Source organism: Pavona decussata, unplaced genomic scaffold (assembly GCF_977016875.1).
Source record: "Pavona decussata unplaced genomic scaffold, jaPavDecu1.1 SCAFFOLD_291, whole genome shotgun sequence".
NCBI classification, from domain to species: domain Eukaryota; kingdom Metazoa; phylum Cnidaria; class Anthozoa; order Scleractinia; family Agariciidae; genus Pavona; species Pavona decussata.
This window is the reverse complement of record NW_028145690.1, coordinates 213432-234310: the sequence shown is the minus strand read 5'-3', so window position 1 is coordinate 234310 and position 20879 is coordinate 213432. Positions and strand designations below refer to the sequence as shown.

The 20879-nt window shown below is 35.5% G+C and overlaps 2 protein-coding genes across 2 annotated transcripts in view; one reads left to right on the top strand and one right to left on the bottom strand.

Moving 5' to 3' along the window:
* The window catches only part of LOC146454971 (uncharacterized), a 394059-nt gene that overhangs the window by 201333 nt on the left and 171847 nt on the right, over positions 1-20879 (bottom strand). The window lies entirely within an intron of this gene.
* The window catches only part of LOC146454976 (uncharacterized), a 234456-nt gene that overhangs the window by 123751 nt on the left and 89826 nt on the right, over positions 1-20879 (top strand). The window lies entirely within an intron of this gene.

Here is a 20879-nt window from a genome sequence, read left to right as displayed (position 1 = left end):
TGTGCATTTAAAGAGTATTATAAAAAAAAAGGAACAAAAATACTTCACTTATCCTAAGAAAGTAGCGTAGGCGTTAAATAATGAAAAAATTAAAGGTGTAAATTGGAACTAAAAAAAATCCACAACGTATTACAACAATTGCGATATCTGTCAAAGTGGTGGTTTAGTTTACTGATTGCATATGATCAAAGTTCGGCCCTAAAAAGAAAAGACCAGCTGTTTGGAATGAATGATATCCAGGGATAAGCGATTAAAATGTTTAATTTAACCAGACGTTTCTTCCTCTATTAAATTTAAAAGAAAACGAAATTGAATGAAGAATGTTTGTCACTCCTCGACTTCATAAACAGAATAGTGTTTAGGTAGCGCATTGAGAGAATATCAAGCTTACATCTTCTTTCTTCTCACTTTCTTATCCTTTTTTAGTATAATATTTTGTCCTGGGAATAGCACAGAAGTTAAAAGCGCAAACAAAGAACATAGTTCTAATGAGGATAACAAACAAATCATGGAATCTTAACCTGTACAGTTTTGTCCGTCTCGTGTGAATCCAGCTTTGCACGTGCAATTGAATCCTCCTTTGTTGTTGTTACACTCGGTATCATTACTGCAGTCGTATGTTCCTGTCACGCATTCATCTATATCTGAAATGAGGCGAAATGGATAACGCTTATTCTCAGATAGTTAAAAAGTGCACTGTCTTACAAATCATCGAATAGAGATGTTAAAATGGAAAATGCTCGCCCGGCTGTAGCAGAGAATTAGGTCTAGTAACTGGGCAAGTGGGCAAGTCAAAATATTACCGGTAATGCCAAGACCGGTAATATTTGCGCGTTACCAAATGGAAACTGGTTTTGACTTGTACTCCATTTAAGTAATGGCTGTTTTAAACAATAAGAGAAACAAAGCCCGGTCATGTTCACCTGTACATTTGTATCCGTCGCCAGTATACCCTTGCTTGCACGTGCAGTTAAATGATCCTTGGGTGTTGTTACATAAGGCATACTTGCTACAGTTGTGTGTTCCTGAGGCGCACTCGTTAATATCTGCAGTAATAAAGGGAAACAAAAAACGAAGATAAATGAAAACCAATGGAAAAGAAACCTAGTGAACCATCAGTGTGGAAAATGAAGTAAATTAAATCTTAATTTTTTTATCGCTGTTAGAAATTGCTTTTTGTTAAGATTTATGAGTGTTTTGGTCTTGATTTAATTAACGTATTTGCCGTAAACATTAACTTTAAAAGCAATAGAAGCAACAAGACTTTCATTTATGAGATCTTCAGGAGTAGCCATCTGCCCGACGGAACTGTTTTGCGCGTTTAGCGTGTTAGTTTGATTAACGTCAGAAAAGGAAGGAAACGGTTAGAAAAAGGAATTGAGATCGAAGCTGCTAAACAGGCAATCAAATAATTAGAAATGACAATTTCACTTCCACGCGTGGATATTATTAAATATTTGCTAGTATTTCGACAACGAGTATGTTGGATTTAAAGAAGAAATCTACTAGATGATTGAGAAGATTTGGATCGCACTGTGTAATCATCGCGGCGTATAGTCTTCTACCCGAGTGTCAGAGCGACTAGAACGTTTTTACGAAGACTTTCTCTTAATCAGTCTACATATGAACTTGGACACAAAATTGATTTAGTCATTACTCGTCCTGCATGAAATTACATTGTCTGCGGTTAACCGTGACTGATCATTTATCAGTTATCACTATCCTAAGAGCAGCTATACCAGCTTCCATAACGAAAGGAGCATCTTTTAAGGAAAACTAAATAAATAGATATACACCTATTTTTTAGCGACCTTGCAGCTACTGAACTGTGCCAAAACACCTTTGGGAGTTGAATGAAATTTTAAATTGTTCCAATAATATCATGGCTTAGCAACCATACACAATAAGAAGGAACTTCTCAAAGAAACACTATTACTATGAGACTACGTGTGCCTTGATATAGTGACGACATTCTGGCAGCAAAATAAATGAGAAGAAAGGCAGTTGTGTGTTTCTTCTCCACACTCATTAATATCTGAAATAGGTTTAATGGGAAATGACTCCGGGATTTAAAGATATAATGGCTTGAGCATCACCATCAGTTGAGACCTCCGGTGTATACTTGTTTACATTTACAGAAAGTGTTAATAGAACATTAGTTGAATTATTGAATCTATCCGCTACCTTTAAACAAATATAAACAGAATAGAATAAAGCAATAAAAGATAACTGGTTATATAACTACTGGAACATTAAAACAAGCAAACAAACAAACAAGCCAATGATCAAAAGAAGACAACAAAAGGAAAATAATATAACTTTAAATGAAATACAAGCTCAGGCATACACATAAAAGAGGGACATGTCAGTAGCGATTTCTTATCTGCAACGTTTTTAAGGAGAGTTCTTATTAGAATTTTCAATTTCAGTAGCTGTTAAGGTGACTCAACCCAGTTATTTTTTGGTGGTACCACCCTACTTTGAAGCTCTCTGGTATCCCCACCTTTACTTTTATCGTAAGTGTAACACATAAAATGTATAACATATAGATCAATCTACAATATAGCAAAAAAATTTTGGCGCTCGGAGTAAATGTCACGTGGTTATAGTGCCACGCCCCTTTGAGGTCTGAGTCGAAATTCTGCTGTTGCCGGCTTTTTTTCGTGAGAATCTCTCGGCTACACATAGTGCGCATTAGTGCCTTGCGCTGAACAGAGTTTCAACAAAATCGCAAAGACCCAATCCGAGAAATTTAGCGCTTTCCAAAGTTAGGTCATAATTTATGTTAAGATGATAAGCAAACTTTAAACGATTATATCTAATAAACTATGAGATTTATTCCTTTATTTTGGGGATCCTTATAACAGGTGGGTCCTTGCAAGTCAGCAGAAAGCTTTAGGGTCTTGTAAATGCGCGCGAGTTTGAGCAAGGCAAACATATAGAAATTATAGTTTTAGCTATTTGTTGACGCTTGTCAACGTTTCAGAGTCCTCCTCACAAAAAAAAAAAAACATTTTCTTAAAAATTCGTAGTTTTTTTCCTTCAAATTTTTTCAGGGCTACAATTAATTAACTAACCACCCGGATTCTGAATTTCATGGTCATTGAAAAACTGTGACATTATCTTCTATAACCCCAAACTTGAGTAAACATTGAAGATTTTTAGCGTTTTGGCTGAGATTGTGATTTGGGAGTTTTCTATTGTTTCGAGTCTGTCATGATACAGCATTGCTGTATAGCACGCGTGCAATGACCACGCTAAGAAACACTGCTGTTCCGAACAATTTCTTAGCACGCTTCAATGTGCTCAAGAAATGCATGAACAAATTTGACTGCCTTGTCAATGAAATGTTGTATATTCAAGAGCTTAAACCAACATTGAATGTGCAGTCCGATTCTCTTCGTGCGAAAGTATTTAAGTAATTAGCTTGCCGCTATGTTATGCAAATTCGCCTCAACTTAGCCTTTACAAACCGCTTTTTATCATTAATTATGTACCTTGATAATGGCGCAAGATGCACCGAAACGTCGGTTCCTATCACTAATATTTCTTGTTTCATGTATTTCTAAATCATTTCTTTTAATAATAATAATAATAATAATAATAATAATAATAATAATAATAATAATAATAATAATAATAATAATAATAATAATAATAATAATAATGAGGGTCTAATCACAGCTAGAAGGGCAGCTACCTAACGCGTTATGGATTATGGATAGGTCAATTTCACCTGTGCAATTGAAGCCGTCTCCAGTGTACCCTAGGTGACATTTGCAGAAGTACGATCCTTTGGTGTTGATACACTCTGCGTCGAGGCTGCAATTATGGATGCATCTTCCATACGCACATTCGTTAACGTCTATAAAAAAAATATTGGACACAGATTATGATTACACAAAAACCTCAAGACAAAAGTGAACAGCCATAATCTTAGCAGCTAGTTCGGATATACCAAATAATTATTCAACACATTGTAAGACTACCAAAATATGGTCATGGTGAACTTAATATACGTTGTCCGATCATAATTATCCTGCGATATACGTAATTTCGTGTATCGGGAAGAAAAATGGCAGAGCACTTTCAAAAAGCAATGACCTCACAAGTACAACTAATTTATTATAATGCTGTTTCATAAAAAACAAAGAGGCAACCAATTTTGCTGCCAAGATTTGTAATGGTTTGTGCAAAGACTTCTACTGATCGATACCTTTTTGTTTATGAACTGGCAAATTACAGTTTAGCAAAAAAAATTGTTTGCTAGACTTTTATATTGTTCCGTATTCTAGCAAAGGCTCGGAAATAACAAACAGTATTTTCTTAGATTGGTTCTCGTAACAATTAAACAGAGTACTTGACTCGTCTTGAGGAGATGGAGAAAACCAACTAAGAAAACAGAGCTCACAAAGTCCCTCGAGCAATTTTATCTCTCTGGTACACAAAAGGATTGAAGTAGTAAAAAGCAATAACTCTCAGAAGCCTTAAAGCTGGCTGAAAAAACCCGTTTAGTATCATAACAGATCCAGAGTTCTTGAAAGCAACAAGGCACAAGATGCGTTTATCAAAACACCAATGAAAGATAGAGAATTGCTTGCGCAGTAAACAAACTATCAAACAGTCCGAATCCATTATACCCAAGAGATATATAAACTAATTTTTAACTTTATATGGGCGTGGAAGCCTCCTCCTAAGCGTCATAAGTGTCACCATAATTGGGAAAAAGAAAAACGGCGGCTTAAAAGCGTTTGATTTCCAAATCATGGAAAAAGCTCTCAGAATTGCTTGGATCAACAGCATTCAAGACGACTCACATGCTTCCTGGAAAATAATCCCCAATCACCACGTACACAAACACGGAAGCTTATCCTTCCCAACAAAATGCAATTACGCAACAAACACACTTGAACTCAAAAATCTTGCCACTGTCTATAAAAACATTTAAGACTATTGGTGCGAGTTTAGAAAGTCTTCAGGCTACGGTATCACAACACACCTTAAAAATGAAGTACTATGGAATAACTGTAACATCCTCGTAGATAATAAACCTCTGTTCTACCAAAATTGGTTCGACGCCGGGATTACCAAAATAGGAGATTTACTAAACCACCTACGTGTTTTTTGGATTTGAATGAATTTGGACAAAAATTCCAAATGAATGTACCTTTTACAAAATATTATTGTCTTGTAAATGCAATCCCAAAACCTTGGAAAGTAAAACTCACAAACCCTGCTCCGACTACCAAACCCAGTGCCTCTCTCAACGACTCCTGTTTTCTAAAACAAGTTTTCAATCCCCGTACTGTTGAAAGCAAGATTCTTCGTCACGGATTTACAGAAAAGGTCTATCTCATGTCATTTACAGTCACCAAGGAGGTGAAAATAATGTTTCAATACAAAGTGATTCATAATGTTCTTACAGCCCGTACCACTCTTTATCGTGATGATTTAATGAAAGGTGCTACTTGTAACTTATGTTATGCCACGGAGAAAACTTTGACCCACTTACTGATAAATTGTGTTACCTTAGCCGAGATTTGTACTTCGTTCCAAAACGTTTGGTACGAAAAACAAGCGAAATGATAACTTATCTGGAAGCCACATACTTTACAGCTGGTTCGACGGGACAAAACATTGGCAGGTACTTAACTATTGCTTATATATAAATTGTAAAATATAGCTTTTTTCTGCACATGCCTTCGCGGAGATGAATTAAATTTTCAAAACTTTCTTCTGCTTATCCAAGGAAAACTTGAAAATCTCAAAGAGATCGCGACTGAAAATAATTGCCTGTCTAGTTACTATCGCAAATGGGCTTGTCTCGTTTAATTGTGCACACTTCGATGTTTTGAAAAAAAAAAGATGCTTTAAAATGTAACTCTTTTGTAATCAAAAAGTATTGTTAGATGTCTAAGCATAGTGTTTTAAGCATTTTTGGATGTAACTTGTGATTATTCATAAGCAGTCATAGCGTTAGTTTGTATGTAGTGTAGATATTGTATGTATAGTTAATAAGTATCGTCAACAGTGTAAGTATCGTAATTATCGTAAGTAGTGTAAAACTGAGTTATGTAAGACAGATAAAAAATTGTCTACTCAAAAAAGGTAATAAATTTGCAGTTAACGACGAAATTTGTTTGCGTCTTTAGCGTGTTAGTTTGATCCACGTCATAAAAATTAAGAAAACGGTTAGAAAAAGGAATCGAGATAGAAACTGCTGAAAAAGCAATCAAATCGTAAGAATGACATTTCACTTCCATGCTTGTAAAATTATCCAATATTTGATACTGTTTTGCACAAGGAAGATGTTGGATTTGCAGACGAACAATACAAGATGATTGAGGAAATTTGCCCCTTACCCTGTTTGCAGTGTGCAAACATAAATCCAGGCGGACACAAACACCGGTATCCTTTATCTGTGAATCCAGATTGACAGATACCACCATTATGGCAAGGGGCACTATCACAAGCGCTCTACAAAATAATAAAAATAAAGTATGAATGGGAATATTAACGGAGATGAACAATACTCTTTGCTTGATAAAAAAATTGTAATGAGCAAATATTTAGGAGCAGCACTACTTTACGCTTAGTATTCGCTTAGGATACAATTTACAAAGGCAAAAAAGAAGAAAAGGAATGAGAAGAGGAAACCGGTTATAACAAGTTTGTTCGGAGAGGACACACCTTGTCAGCCAGGTAATGGAGTTGTCAAGGACACCACCTATCTCATGAACATTGCTTACAAAATTTTATTGAGTTGATTCATAAATATTCAGCTAGCAATAGTCCGCACTTTAAGATAAACAATAAAAGTGAGGTTTGAATCTCATTGTCACTGTTTTTTTACTGCAGCATAGAGAGGTGACTATGCAATTAAACACCATCACTTGACGTTGAGAAAGGGGGTGCAGGCAGAGACCACCATCTATTCTGTGGTTCGGTGGGTCCTGGTCGGGTATAGTAGTGTTGACCACTTCCCTAAGACAAACTACGAAAGCCTGGAAAGTAACAAGCGGAAAAAAAAGAAGGAGAAGAAGAAGAAGAAGAAGAAGAAGAAGAAGAAGAAGAAGAAGAACAACAACAACAACAAGAACTTACGTCTGCCCCACGGTATAAGTAGCCATCTGTGTGTACAAAATCCACATCATGTCCTCGATGAGTGGCGTTATTCAAGTCACATCTGTATGTTCCCTTGGCATTTGCTGTATTATTAAAATTAATACTGACGCAGTTGGGTTCATGGTAACAACGCAGTTCACAAGCACTCATATCTCGGACTCTGACAGTGGTTATAGTGTGATTCTCCAGACGCTTGTTAGCAAAGAAGTAAAACGAAGGGAAGGCTAGTTCACGACATTCACCTGAAAGATTCCAATTAAATTGAAACTGATGAGACAAAAAGTGAAAAGTGTGATTTCTCTTGGAAGTATCTAGATGACAAAAAAAAAGGTTGTCCTCACAGTGGTTGGACGTTTTCAAAAAGCCTACGTGTTGAAATACTTGCCCAGTCAAACCAAACGAGACATGTGTTTTAAAACTACAGCTTAAATAGGCAATTGTTGGAATGTCATGCTTTGTTTGACAGGATTCTTTCACGTTTCTCTTAAGGTGTCGGGATAAGTATACCTACCTTACCGGAAATTATATCCCAGTTACATGCACAAATTAAGCAGCAAAAAAAAAAAAAAAAAAAAAATACAAAATCCAATCCCAAATGCTGTATTTCAAATTGTTTTACAGCCTTTTGAAAAACAAATTTGTATCAACTAACACCACACCGTCGGGTCTGTTTGGATTCTTTAGATGAGATTGGTTTTCCAATAATGCTGGCCTGCCTTATTTTGCACTTTAAAACAACACATGTCTCTGTTAACATGTGTAAACCAAAGGAGACTAGCTCTACAGTGTAAATTTGGGATGGCATTTTGGCAAAAACAACAACAAAAAAAAACCAAAAAAATCTCAGCTTTTTTCAATCTAAATCCCATCGATCTAAGATGATGAAGTCCCTCCGGAAAGATATTTCACTGAAACAAACCTTTGTGTGCCCCTGTTGTTATGTAAACTAACGTTACTATTTCTGGCAAAATATCGCAACAGTGTTTGACAATCATGTTTGCAGCTTTACTGTAAGCATAGATGACATTGGTAGTTTGGGTTGGTAGATAAAATTTTGGCGAGAAAATGTATCTTTAATTTCTTGAAATTTGTATCTTTGTGGGTGTACAGTTATCATAAAAATCTGGATAAGTAGAAAATGCAATTCCATAGATGACTATGTTATGACAGGAGTTATAATATAACCGAGAAAATAGTGGTCATTAAATCGCCTTCGTCAACATTTCTTGGCTGCGTATTTGCTTTCTAAAATGGAGAATTTAGTGGCTAAAATATACTTTAGCCCTCTGCTCTAACCAATAAGAAAGAATCAGAATCAGAACTGGAAACCATTTAACTGTTTGCGCCGTTTTCTCGCTTGTTTGACTGGAAGCGCGGCCATCTGCAAAGAAATTGTTTTGAACTACAAAATGGCTCAAAAACCTAACGAAGCAAATTCTCAGGAGTCTTTTCCAGATGTAGAGAACTTATAGAAACTCGTGGGGGATGATGGAAATGGTGCCTGTAGTAGCTCCATTGCAGACGGAGAGGTGAATGTAAATTTGTCTTCGTCGAGCGAAACCCGTTCATTTTAGCAAGTTGTGCAATTAATTTTAAAACTTGTAGTTCACTATTTCTTCGTTGTTTACGAAATGATGTAATTTTAATTTTGAAAAATTAGAATCAATGATTCTTTTGGCAAATTTAGTGATGTTCAGCCAAAGTTTTAAGCTTATGTGACAATAAAAGCTTTGATTTGGACAATAAAATAAACGCCAACGCTTCACCGGCAGCGTTCCAGATATCACTTATTGTATTGTCTTTCTTTCCTGTTCTGAATGCCCTCTCAAATTATTATAGAACTCATTCTAAAATAAGCCTGATTTGGGTCAAAAACATATTTATGCCCGCGAACATTTACTCTATTGTTTTATTGTGTGATTATAAATAACTCGGCGCTACGTGCGTGATGACCTCATTTATTACGGCATGGCCGGGGTTAAATATCAAGCCTCTAAATCCGACGAACTGGAATATGATGAACATTTTTTTAACATAACAAATGGCGACAAGAATGGTGCGACAGAATTTAAAACATACGAAAAAAAAAAACTGCGTGGTAGTTAAACGATGTTTTCTACCTAAGTCTACTCTGCAATTCCGCTATTTTAATTTGCTTTTATAAAGAAAGGTTCAAAGCGAGACCTGCCTGAGCGGAAAAGAACTAAGCAATATGAGGTCATGTTTTCCATTTTTTATACCTTTTAAGGTAAGAAAGTGAGATGGATTAGTCAGGAAGTTTGGAGTATTTGCGTGTTTGGAGTGCAAAGCAATAAGAACCAAATAAAAATGTTTTGTTTTCCTGAAATCCAGCTGCAATGGATAGCAAACTGTCAAAAGTCCTCCGTACTCAATTTAGATTTTCACTAAGCTTGTTTATTAATTGAAGTTTGCATCGTGAGGAAAAAAGAAATTGCCTCAGTAGGTTTAAAGCATGCCAGGTTCGTTTTTACAATAGCGTCAGCTTAGATATTAGGTTTTGATGATGAAAAGGAGCAAGGAAACAAATTATTGGTAGTATTGGCAAAATACTGGTAACATTGGTAAAATGTGGTCACGGAAAGTCAATTGTCAAGAAGACGACCAAATAAGCAATTACCTGTCGTGGAGTTTTTTTCCACATGTCAACAGAACTCCTCAATATTTTGGAAAATATTTTTAACCTGTTCGTATATGATCGAAATTTAGGTTAACAGCAGGAATTTGCCAACTTGACATTTCTTACAATCACGACAAAGGTATTTAAAATAAAGATGCACTATCGGCGATACTGGCGTCACTTCAATTAGCTGTTTCCTTCCTTCCAAAATTTAGGTTAACAGCAGGAATTTGGCAACTTGACATTTCTAACAATCACAATGAAGGTATTTCAAGATAGGATGAACTATCACTATAATTTGCTGTTCCCTTTTCAATTATGCATTCGTGATGAAAAAATAAATCCAATTGGTAGAATATTGTGTGAGTTTTTTAACAGCTAATAATCTCAACAACCAGTCTGGTAAAAGGTAAAGCTGAAATAAATAATAAACCTTTTCTGCTAACTCAGATTTAAAATTATGACATAAAAACTTGCTATACAATTCTGAATAATTACAAATTTGAACAGCATATTGCATAAAAATCGAGTATATTATGAGAACTCCTAAACTAAAATATTTTGCCACTCTTTACTTTACAAAGGAAAAAAAAAATAAGAAATGAATTTTGAAGAGTGATTTATTTTAAACCATGAAGGCTCTGCCATATGACAAAAATTTGGTGGTTTCTTCTCTCAAATACGCAATTGGTGCCAATTTTATCAATGCGTGAATTATTTCAGAAAAAAAAGGCAGAAGCTGAAAGAAAAAAAAAAGACACAACTGCCAAACGATTTGTGAAAATGAAACTTACCATCCAAGCAGGCGGAAACAACTCTCAAAGATAAGATCGTTAGAAAAACGTAAAGCTGGGGCTTGGAATCCATGATTTTCTTTTGTTTCTATCGAAGCTGCACCGACAACTCGTCGGCTACAAATGTTGATTTTTGAAAGGAAGCGCAAACAGATAGCTTGTCGATAGCAACTTATTGTTCGCAGCACCGGTAGAGTTTTAGCGTAGGTTTATCGCACGTGCACCTGTCATTTTAAGCCAATGAAAATGCGATCAGTTGGCATCCAGACAGTTCCCTCGTCAGTTGAAAACAGGAACTTGACATTAGCTAACTTAACGAAGCTATTTAAAGATGTTTGTTTGGATTTTAGAAGGAAGACAACTGTGTCTGTTTTCCGATTTTTTTTTTTTGGCAAAAAAAAGTTAAGAGAAAAAGAAGAAATGTTAGAAAGGGAAGGAAAAACGGAGACACTCTTCTTCATTACTATTTGAAACACTGTATTCAAGTCATCATTTTATGGCTATAATTGTTAACTAAGGTTGTTGATTAATTAAAAGCTGCAATTTGAAAACAACCATGGCGAATTTTGTAATTTTAAAGCACGTTCGTTCGTCTATACAATAGAGCTTAGAAATTAGTTATTTGGGTCAAAACAAAATTGGTCAAATTAAAACGACAAAACAAACGTGTACTTGACGTGAAAGTTTTTTCACCTATTAAAGGACTCCTCAGTTTTTTGATAGATACGTTTCTGTAGGTAATGAATCCAGCGTTTCTCGCTTCTCATCAGAATGAAATGTAACTTTACCGAATGAAAACTAAACATTTGTTATTTACACAGAAAAGGTGTCTCTACAGAACACACCATGCAGCATCTTAGATCTTTGTGCTACATTAATTAGCTGTTTTTGTGTTTTAATTTAAGGCTGATATTTTTTCTTGATAGCTGCTTATGTAACGGTAATAAATCCAATAACGGTTGATTATGGCGTGAGTTCACGAACATTTATTGTCAACTCAGACATGAAACAGTGACAAAATACTTCAAACGGGATAATTTCTATCAGCGAATTCAGCTTCTGAGCCAAAAACGAGAACCGATATTGAAAACAATTTATTTCTATTTCTGAACTTCCGCAAATGGAATGTTACAACCCTTCATCTGGCTTTTGTTGTTGAATGAATTTTGAATTGTGCTTTCCTTGAAGTATTAACCCTCTTTTGTAAATCACAAAACGTCCTGGCTGTGTTCTCCCAAATAAATGAAAGTTGTCAAATCTGTCAGTACGCGGAATTTTTTGAAAAAACAAAAGATACAAACAAAGAAGAAGAAGAAGAAGAAGAAGAAGAAGAAGAAGAAGAAGAAGAAGAAGAAGAAGAAGAAGAAGAAGAAGAAAAAGAAGAAGAAGAAAAAGAAGAATTCGAGGAAATGGATATTAAGCTTACACCCAAGCAGGCTGTCGCAACCTTCCGTGATTCCCCTTTCTTTCTATGGTGGTTGCTATGACAATTCGTCGACTAGAAACTTTGATCTTTAAAAGGAGAATACCACCGAATAGATCTAGATAGCTCGTCCGTAGAAACAAATGTATTAAGCACCAGTAGAATTCCGACGTTTGTTTAACCAGGACGCTATTTCTTTCAATTAGTTAAGCGGACGGAAAGGTGATCAGTTCAAATGAAGTCAGGAACTTGTCATTTGTTAATTCAAACTGCTTGTGTCTTGGCTATTGTACTCTCTTTGAATTTTTTTCCTGAATGTCCTCTCAAATAAGTATAGAACTTATTCTAACACGAGCATGATTCGGGTCAAAAACATATTCATGCCCACGAACATCAGCTCTATTATTATATTATATGATTAGAAACAATTCGGCGCTACATGTGAAATATCCTCATCAATTGCGTCTAAATCCAACGAACTAGGATATGTTGAACATTTTTTGAGAATTAAAAATGGGGTTTCCTAATTGATATAAAACTGAAATATGTCTAGATCATTCGTACGAAATTTAGGTTAACAGCAGGAATTTGCCAACTTGATATTTTTAACAATTAAAATGAAGGTATTTCAAGATAGGAACGGCACTACCATCGATACTTGCGTCGGTATAATTAGTTGTTCCGTTTTTAATACAAAACTGAGATACGTCTAAATGATGCACACGTGAAGAAAAATATATCCAAAGGGTAGGATATTGAGTGAGTTTTAAAACACCTAATCATGTCAACAACCAGTCTGGTAAAAGATGAAGCTGAAATAGATAAGAAACCTTTGCTGCTAACTCAGATTTGAAATTATGACATAAAAACTTGCTATACAAGTCTGGATAATTATGAATTCCGTTTTTGCATCATATCGATTTGAACAGAATGTTGGGTAGAAATCGAGTATATTATGGGAACTCTTAAACTGGAATATTTTGCGACTCTTTACTTTCCAAAGGAAAAAGAAGGAATGAATTTTGAAGCGTGAGTTATTTTAAACCATGAAGGCTCTGCCATATGACAAAAATTTGGCGGTTTCTTCTCTCAAATACGCAATTGGTGCCAATTTTATCAATGGGTGAATTATTTCAGAAAAAAAGGCAGAAGCTGAAAGAAAAAAAAAAGACACAACTGCCAAAGGATCTGAGGAAATGAAACTTACCATCCAAGCAGGCGGAAACAACTCTCAACGATAAGACCGTTAGAAAAACGTAAAGCTGGGGCTTGGAATCCATGACTTTCTTTTGTTTCTATCGAGGCTGTACCGACAACTCGTCGGCTACAAATGTTGATTTTTAAAAGGAGAGCGCAAACAGATAGCTTGTCGATAGCAACTTATTGTTCGCAGCACCAGTAGAGTTTTAGCGTGGGTTTATTTGAACATCGCACCTGTCATTTTAAGCCAATGAAAATGAGATCAGTTCGCATCCAGACAGTTCCCTCGTGAGCTAAAAACAGGAACTTGTCATTAGCTAACTTAACGAAGCCATTTAAAGATGTTTGTTTGGATTTTAGAAGGAAGACAACTGTGTCTGTTTTCGAATAATTTTTTGGTAAAAAAAGTTAAGAGAAAAAGAAGAAATGTTAGAAAGGGAAGGACAAACGGAAAGACACTGTTCTTCATTACTATTTGAAACACTGTATTGAAGTCATCATTTTATGGCTATCATTGTTAACTGAGGCTGTTAATTAATTGAAGACTGCAATTTGAAAAAAAAACATGGCGAATTTTGTAATTTTAAAGCACGCTCGTTCGTCTATACAATAGAGCTTAGAAATTAGTTATTTGGGTCAAAACAAAATTGGTCAAATTAAAACGACAAAACAAACGTGTACTTGACGTGAAAGTTTTTTCACCTGTTAAAGGAATTCTCAGTTTTTTGGTAGATACATTTATGTAGGTGATGAATCTAGCGTTTCTCGCTTGTCATCAGAATGAAATGTAACTTTACCGCATGAAAACTAAACATTTGTTATTTACACGGTAAAGGTATCTCTACAGAACACTCCATGCAGCATCTTAGATCTTTGTACTGTATTAATTAGCTTTTTGTGTGTTTTGATTTAAGGCTAATATTTGTCTTGATAGCTGCTTACGTAACGGTAATAAATCCAATAACGGTTGAATATGGCGTGAGTTCACGAACATTTATTGCCAACTCAGACATGGAACAGTGGCAACTTACTTCAAACGCAGGTAATTTCCATCAGCGAATTCTGCTTTTGAGCCAAAAACGAGAACCAATACTGGAAACAATTTATTCCTATTTTTGAACTTCCGCAAATGGAATGTTACAACCCTTCATCCGGCTTTCGTTGTTGAATGAATTTTGAAATGTGCTTTTCTTGAAAAATTAAACCTCTTCTGTAAATTACAAAACGTCCTTGCTGTGTTCTCCCAAATAAATGAAAGTTGTCAATTCTGTCAGTGCTCGGAATTTTTCTGAACAAACAAATTAAAGATACAGACAAAGAAAAAGGGAAGAAGAAGAAGAATTTGAGGAAATGGAAATTAAGCTTATATTCGAGCATGCTGCCGCAACCTTCAAAGAAAACATCGTTAGAAAAGTATAAATCTTAAGGTTGGAATCCATTCTATCGTGGTTGCTATGACAACTCGTCGGCTACAAATTAAACGTTGATCTTTAAAAAGAGAATGCCACTGAGTAGATAGCTCGTGTGTAGAAACTAATGTATTAAGCACCAGTAGAATTTCGACGTTTGTTTAATCAGGACGCTATTCCTTTCAATCACTTTAGCGGATAGAAATGTGATAAGTAAATTTAAAGTGCTTGTGTCTTACAAAGGCGACGGCTGTGGCTATTTTCGAATTTTGTTTATAAAGAAATTAAGAAAAAAAGCGAAGAAAGACTGTAAAGAGAACGAAAAAAGGAAAGACGTATGGCGGTTCGAAGTTTATCATTATTTGATAATCTTAAGCTATCCTCGAATCGACATTTTATGGCCTTCGGTTTTACATTAGAAATACTATGCTGCCAGATAGATCCCGTTTAATTATAAGTACCTGCTGAATATTGTTTATAAATGGTAATTAAAGAATACAATGCTGCTTAGAGACACCGGAATTTATCTTCTCTTTGGCTTGTTTAACCCGTTGCCAAGCTTAATGCTCTTGAGAAATTTTAAAATATCTTTAAACCGGCCAATTCTCATATTCTGTGCAAAACTAAGCTATTCAAGTGAACAAGTTTTTACTAAGAATTTTTATTAAGAATTTACAGGTACCTTCTTAGAAATGTGGCGGATTCCACCGAAATGCTAACAGGAATAAAATTATAAAGATATTTCAGACAATGTTTGGAAAGTTTTCAACGGCGATGCGAAGGCGACGGCTGTGGCTATTTCGACTTTTGTGTATAAAGAAATTAAGAAAAAAAAAATAACGAAGAAAGACTGTAAAGAGAACGAAAAAAGAAAAGGCGTTAGATTTCTCATTATTTTAAAATATTAAGGTATCCTCGAATCGACATTTTATGGCCTTCGGTTTTATTTTTAAAATACTTTGATGTCAGATAGATCCCGTTTAATTATAAGTACTTGCTGAAAATTTTTTGTAAATGGCATTTAAAAAAGTACAATGCTGCTTAGAGACACCTGAATTTATCTTATCTTTGGCTTGTTTAACCCGTTGAAATTTTAAAATCTGATAACCGCCAATTCTCATATTCTGTACAAAACTGAGCCATTCAAGTAAACAAGTCTTATAACGTTTTTATTAAGAATTTACAGTTTTTCAAGGTACCGTTTTAGAAATGTGGCGGATTCTACTGACATGCTAACAGGAATAAAATTATAAAGATATTTCAGACAATGTTTAAAAGTTTTCAACGGCCATGATGAGTTTAGCTCGACTCAGGAATGTTGGTCCTCGTTGCTTAGTAGGTAATTTTTTTACCGAAATCTCAGTAGGAGTTGTAATAAGAACAACTCTAAAATAAGGAGAACAGAAACATCAAGCGAGAGAAAGGTCTTAATCCGGACACCTTTTCTGGGCCGATTGTTGTCATCAAGTTTTAACGATGACATATTTTTCTGAAGACTTGAAATTAATTTTCGCGCGACATGTATACACTTCGTGATAACAGAAAAGTACCCAGAAGCAAGAATCAACAGCAGAAATGCTGTTGCTCCACTTTCCCAGCCTTCTCGGCAGCTGTTGTCACCGTACAGTATTTCACAAGATCCTGGTTTCCGTTACATTGCACTTCCCACTGTTTGGTGTTGTCTTTCCTCTCACACTCTTCTCGCTTCTTCTCCTCTTTTTGTCGTTTCTAAGATTTTTAAAATAGCCCTATTTCGTCTGCATCCATCGTGCACGAGATTTATTCAAGTCTAAGAGAGGTATTTATAGCTTCTCAATAAAATGCAGTTTACGGGACTTCCTGTAACAATTGTGATTGGATAATAGAGGTGTATATGTACTAATCCTTTGCTATCGAACTTGTCCATGAAGAATTCAGACAGAAAAAGCGCCGGGTTTTAGAAGTGACGGCAGTGGCTCGATCTGAAATTCTTGAGAATTAAAGCTGAAATTTTTCGAAACGAAATGGTAGAAAGGATAATAGATTTCCTTGTTTCAAAATCTTACGTGGGTAAAGAATATCTGATGGACGAAACACAATGGCATCATTTTTGATTACAAAGGAAGCTTAAAGAATAGCAGGAAATTACAAAAACCATAAAATATTTGGCCACCACAACAGGTTTACACAAGTATTTGCGTTGAAAAATGGCTCCATACAGGACGCACTTTGATTATTGTGATAAGAAATTCCCTACTACGACTGCGTTGCTGAAGCACAGGACAACGAGGCATCACTGCGCGAGGTGAGCTAGTGTAACAACCGACACAACAGGCAAATTAATGCCCCAGTGTAACACTTAATTTAAACACCGCCAAATTAATGCCCAAGTGTATTGATTGAAATAAACACAGGCAAAATAATGCCACAGTGTATCACTTAATTTAAACACCGCCAAATTAATGCCCCAGTGTATTGATTAAAATAAACACAGGCAAAATAATGCCACAGTGTATCACTTAATTTAAACACAGGCAATTAATGCCCCAGTGTATTGGTTAAATTAAACACAGGCAAATTAATGCCCCAGTGTTTTGGTTAAATTAAACAAAGGCAAAATAATGCCCCAGTGTAACGCTTAGTTTAAACACAGGCAAATTAATGCCCTAGTGCATCACTAAATTTAAACAGAGGCAAATGAATGCCCCAGTGTATCAATTAATTTAAACACAGGCAATTCAGTGCCCCAGTGAATCGCTAAATTTATACACAGGCAAATTAATGCCCAAGTGTATCAGTTAAATTAAACACAGGCAAATTAATGCCTCAGTGTGTCGGCAATTCAAGTTTTGAATAAAGCTAAATACAAGAGAGGAAATTCGAAAAGACAACTTGCAAGAGAGCTCGAAAGAAAAAGCCTTGATGGGGGGTAAAAACTCTGTCTGGAGGTACATGAAAAACTAAGGATGAAGGGTACTTGGACGGCCAAAGAAGCCTCTTCTTAGTACAAAGCAGCGAACCGCGCGTCTGAAATTCGCAAAGGCGTTTAAACATTTCACTGCAGAAGATTGGGAGGATTTCCTATTTTCAGATGAATGCCCCAAATACCTCTTTCAACTTCCAAACCCCAAAAATGACATAGTATGGGGCTCACAAGAGGACAAAGATCCGCCAGCTTACCAAGTTAAGAACAGCTCAAAATGGATGGTCTGGGGTGGGATGACCGAACGTGGCTTGACTGCTGTTCATTTTGTACCCCAAGGGAGGACTGTAACTGCCGATTATTACATCTAAAACATCCTTAAGAAAGAAGTAAAGCCTCTGCTACGCCGCAGAAGTTCAACAGAAGCTGTAGACAAGCGAAAACTGTTCAGCTCTGAAAAGCAGATAACGCTGGTACAGGACGGAGCACCAGCCCACACTGCAAAGGCTACCCAAGCATGGTGCGGTAAAAGCCTGCCGAATTTCGTCGCTAGACAGAATGGCCAGCCATTTCGCCAGATCTCAACCCTGTAGAGAACCTTTGGAACATCATGGATAGCGAAGTCTACAAGGACCCTTCTCCTAAGAACATGGATCACCTAAAAAGACGCCCGAGACAAGCCTGGAAGAACATCAAGTCATCTACGCTGCGCGATTTATCGCATTCCATGCCACACAGGCTTCAAAATGTGATAAAAAATAAAATATCGGGGGGGGGGGGGCACTCAGGATATATTATATTGAAATATAATTGCTTTGTTTAAATTTTGTATAGAAATAAAGCTGCGTTCTTGAGATATAACCATCTAAAATAGAGGAACGAACTTTTGGAACACTCTGTAGATGCACGTTTTGGGATTCAAACAAACAATCAAACAAACAACCAAACAACAGTAATTCCCTTCTCAACAGACTTTTATTTTTACATTAATTCTTAATTATACATAATGTAAATGAAGCAACCAAGGCGAGAGATGTAGATAGTTTACATAAGTTATATTTAAACACGTTGTACATCAAAGCTGAAAGCTTCTGGCGTCGCGTGACTAAAACTAATTACTTTCTGAGCAAAAAAAAGTGTAAACTGATGAAAATAAGAGCTATTTACAGAACGATAAAAACGGAACAGCCATTTAAAAGTACTTCTGAACCTATAAAAATTATAAACAAAACATGTCAAATATATGAAAAAATTATTAAAGTTTAAAACTTGAAATTTAAGCTGATGGGACACAAAGATAGAAATCTTTAAAAATGCGAGTAACATTCATTGGATGCTAAGTTATCATAATGTGTACAGTCAGCTATCCAAAAATTAACGTCGGGTTATTGACTAACTCGTAGCGATTTCACAGTTCACATTTGATACATAGATCTTTGCACTTCGAGAAGGCCGGAACTAACATTCTGGAAATATTGGAAAGGTCAGTGATATGACGTCTCACCTCTCGTTGCGGATCTCAAAGGAGACACCTTTGGACGTTATATCTATCCTACGAATATTTTTCTTGTTCGCCGAGCGGTCTTGGACCCCTTTTACGTCAACTCCCGGTAAAACTGTAAAATTTGTTTGAACAATTTGCATTATCCGATTACATCTGTAATCATAAGACGATCTGATCAAGAAAATTCTATTTTTTTTGTAAATGTAACTGCACTTAATAAGTGCAATGACGCAGCAAATGCGAAGTCAACCCGACCAAACAAAGGTTGGAAAGCTTAGGGATAACGTCGTGTTAGCGTAATCTATGACTCGAATGCCAGTATACTGGAAGACAATTTGCACCAGTGTTGCACCGACGTGTCTACCTCCGCGCGAATCGAAGGAAATACGAGGCGTCTGCACGAAGCTTAGCGAAACCGTGTTTGGGCAAGTAACGATTAGTTTTGATTTTGCTCGTTATTGAAGGAAAAAGTGAAACAATTTTTACCCACAAATGACAACACGTAGCTTGTAAAGAAAACCGGCGGGAAGCGCAGTCCACTCAAACGTGTACCAGTATTAATAAATCAGTTATCATTTCATGGTTAAAACTGTAGCTAAAGGCATATGGGTTCCTGTTCTAATCATTTACTTGTTAAATGAAAATAATAATAATAATAATAATAATAATAATAATAATGATAATAATAATAATAATAATAATAATAGTAATAGTAATAATAATAATAATAATAATAATAGTAATAGTAATAATAATAATAATAATAATAATAATAATAGTAATAATAATAATAAAAATGATATTAATAATAATAATAATAATAATAATAATAATATTAATAATAATAATATTAATAATAATAATAATAATAGTAATAGTAATAATAATAATAATAATAATAATAATAATAATAATAAAATAATAATAATAGTAATAGTAATAATAATAATAATAATAATAATGGTAATAGTAATAATAATAATAATAATAATAAAAATGATATTAATAATAATAATAATAATAATAATAATAATAATAATTCGGGGAACTAAACAAGAAACAACACCTCCCAGTCATCAGGTTTGAAATGGTACGACTCCGCTAGGATTGTGCGATGGTCCCCTGTGTCTATTCCTTGTGGAACTGAATAAGAGTGTCCAACATTTGTGTATGAATGATTAATATATATATATTTAGCCAAGCCTAAAAGCGGAGCTCCACAATAGAAGTCTGCGTATTGTATGAACGTAATAACCTTATGAGTTCCTCATCAATTCTGCAGTCATATAGTACATTTTTAATGCATATGCAGCTAACTGCTCATCAACAATAACAATGTAAAACAGAGGGCAAAATTACTGAATGCTGATTTGTTGTAACAGAGGGCAGTTTTTCGTAATTTTCCTTTCACCGAGGGCAAATTACTTACTCCTGATTGGTCGAGCGGCGAAAATACTCGCTCCTAATTGGCTGAGCGCGACAGTTTTACATTTTGTGTCCAAAAAACAAGTTCTTTGAGGTTCTTTCGAAGTTCAACTCTTTAAGCCGTGTTCTTTGTACCAAAAATAGATGGAAATCAAGTGCTGCAGCTAGGAGGGAAATTCCTAAAGGTTAATTTTGGTGTCTCTCACAAGAAACAGCAAAAGATTATTTGTGTCAAAAGCTAAAGACTTGGATCGGATTGATTTTATTTTGTTTGGTTGAGAAACTGAAATCAGTCATGGCGTCCAAGTGCTTTCAACGAACGATAACCAAGCATGAAAGTGTCCTTTTAATGGGAGGAAGGAGCAGGAAGAAATTATCCGCAAGTTCCTTCTTTGGATCCATCGTTTGCTATTTTAGTATCGATCTATGTTCGTGTGATTTCCAAGCGGTAGGAAGCTT